This window comes from Triturus cristatus, chromosome 1_1 (genome assembly GCF_964204655.1).
Source record: "Triturus cristatus chromosome 1_1, aTriCri1.1, whole genome shotgun sequence".
In the NCBI taxonomy this organism is placed as follows: Eukaryota; Metazoa; Chordata; class Amphibia; order Caudata; family Salamandridae; genus Triturus; species Triturus cristatus.
The window spans coordinates 839336113-839339040 of NC_140579.1; the positions used below are offsets into that span (position 1 = coordinate 839336113).

General features: G+C 45.7%; 1 pseudogene; it reads left to right on the forward strand.

Annotated features, from left to right (window-relative positions):
• Window positions 1-221: 221 nt before the first annotated feature.
• LOC146871166 (embryonic protein UVS.2 pseudogene) lies at window positions 222-1875 on the forward strand (annotated as a pseudogene).
• Window positions 1876-2928: the final 1053 nt, after the last annotated feature.

The window sequence follows — 2928 nt, forward strand, 5'->3', positions numbered from 1 at the left end:
ACTTCTGGGCGCTAGACTTTATTACACGTGACCCTGAGCCCAGACGTCTTCCATATCATCACCAAAGAGAACTAGGGTAGAGAAAACCTCATACTTCTGGGCGCTAGACTTTATTACACGTGACCCTGAGCCCAGACGTCTTCCATATCATCACCAAAGAGAACAAGGGTAGAGAAAACCTCATACTTCTGGGCGCTAGACTTTATTACGAGGGACCCTGAGCCCAGACGTCTTCCAGATCATCACCAAAGAAAACCAAGGCAGCTCACAGCTGATCCACGAGGGGGACATTGCCATTCGCCCAGGCCACAGTGCCCTCGTATGTCCAGACAACAGCTGCTTCTGGCCGAAATCCAGTGATGGGACTGTCCCTGTGCCCTACACCCTCGATCCCACTTACAGTGCTGAAGATGTGGCTACCATTACAAATGCAATGAGTGAGTTTGCAACAGTGACCTGCATCCGCTTTGTGACCCACACGGTGGAATCAAATTACCTGCAGATCATTCCTGATAGTGGGTGCTGGTCATACATCAGAAAGACAGGCGGAGGTCAGGTGGTATCTCTCTCCGGGGGATGTATGTCTAGAGGAACCATCCAGCATGAGCTGAACCACGCCCTGGGCTTCTACCACGAGCAGAACCACAGCGACCGCGACAACTATGTGACCATCATGACGGAGAACATCGCTCCCGACAACCTCAGCAACTTTAACAAAAAGAACACCAACAACCTTGGCCTGGAATACGACTACTCTTCTGTGATGCATTATGGGATGTACTCTTTCACTACCACATCTGGACAGCCGACCATCGTCCCGAAGCCAAATCCTAATACACCCATCGGACAGAGAAATGGGCTTAGCAACCTGGATGTTTCCAAAATCAACACCCTGTACCAGTGTGGCGTTTGCAGCACTCTTTTATCTGGCCCGAGCGGCACCCTGACGTCTTCCAATAACCCTTCCTCGTACCCAAACAACGTCAACTGTGTCTACCTGATCCGAGTGCCTTCCGATAAGATTCTTCTGCAGTTTGATGCCTTTGATCTCCAATCATCCTCAAACTGCGCCTCCGACTACCTCACAATTTACGATGGCAACAGTAAGGCAGCCCCAGTCTTACTCAGCAAAGCGTGTGGGACCGGACAGCTCCAGCCATTCATCTCTTCTGGAAATACGATGCTGCTGGAGTTTGTGACGGATGACTCCATCACCGCCAGTGGGTTCAAGGCCTCCTACAGCAATGTGAAATGTGGCGGCATATTCACCAGCTCTGATGGCAACGTCTCATCCCCCAACTTCCCCAACGCTTACAGTTCAAATATGGACTGCGGCTACTACATCATGGCTCCAGCTGGATACAAGGTCTCATTGACATTCATATCTATTGACCTTGAACCTAATCCTACGTGCGCCGCTGATGCCTTGTCTGTTTTCGATGGTGCCAAGACCACATCCCCGCTTATTGGCAAATACTGCAGATCCAAGCCAGGTGTACCACTGACCTCCACTGGGAGCTCCCTTCTGCTCCAGTTCCAAGGTGATGGCTCATTGAACATGAAGGGATTCCAGGCCACCTACACCTTCGTGAGCGCCTAACCCAGGAGAAGTTGACATGCCACAGCTTTACAGAAGGTCATGACCCCGGAAGTATATCTGTTCCACGTGAAGAATGGGTGGATGGTTTAAGGGCTGCATTTGTTTCTCTCTGAGTCTCAGTTTTTGGTCGTCCTGCTTCTCTCTCTTGTTGAACATGATGCATTTGTTCCGTTGCTTGCTTGTTGTCACAGGTAGTAAGCAGCTCATCACCAACACTGGTCGCCAATTGTGAATCGAGTGTTTGCAACCTGCCCGTCATCTTTCTCCTAGTTTTCCAGTGGTTTATCTGATGATGAATTATACTGAGTGTGAAATGTTGTGCAGATGTGAAGTGAAATAAAGGCATTAAATAAAAAAAAAATAAAAAAAAAAAAAATAGCAGTGCCTGGGGTGCTTGACTTGGCTCTACTTTGGCTCGCAAGTCCACAGGGAACAAGGGCCAAGACAGAGCCAGTCATGCAGCTCGATCCAGGCTCAAGCCATGCTTGGCTTGCCTACTTCTACTGAATAGCTGTCATGCCTACAGCCCTTGTAGCCCAATGTTAGAAATCCCTGTGTTACTCAAAAGAAGGTATCCCAAATTTCATGTAGGCAGGGATCCCCATATTAAGAAACAATAACAATGCCGATTTTCCAGTATGTTATAAACAGGCTTTTGCACTGATATATATGTCAATACAATGTTTCAGCTAACCCAATGATTACATACAGCCTGCGTCAGGACAAATAATTCTTCTTATTCTTTCAAGCAAGTATGGGCTGAAAGATGGCTAGGGTCAGGTGCAGAAACATAATATCACAGTATATAGATAGTTCTAACAATAACACATATATTTAAAACATTCACTGCAAAGGCAATTACATCAATGCATTTAACTACTTGAGCTACTGCCACAGTAACACCAAAACATTTATTTTCCTATGATGGCAGAAAAAAAGGGGGAATATAGTTACAAAGATAACCAAAGCTAAAGGATCTTGGAGGACCGATGATCAAAAGAAATTGCTCCTTATTTGGTAACTTAGATAGTTCCTACTATAACAAGAATACACTGAACAAAGGTAAAATATTATTTATATTATCTTATGGTATGCACATTGTGAGAAATTGCATTTGTTGGTTGACTGGGTTGTGAACCCTGGTCAAGCAACAGCCACAATCCCTTACAGGGTGAATCACAAAAAGTCACTACCTTAATCTGTGCTTTACTTGTCTCAAAAGCAGTCAGACTGAACTTGGTGGCAATGTGTAAAACATTTATGCAGCACACAAACAGAATTAAAGTGAAAACACAACACAAGAAAAATCCCAAACCAATTTAGAAGAA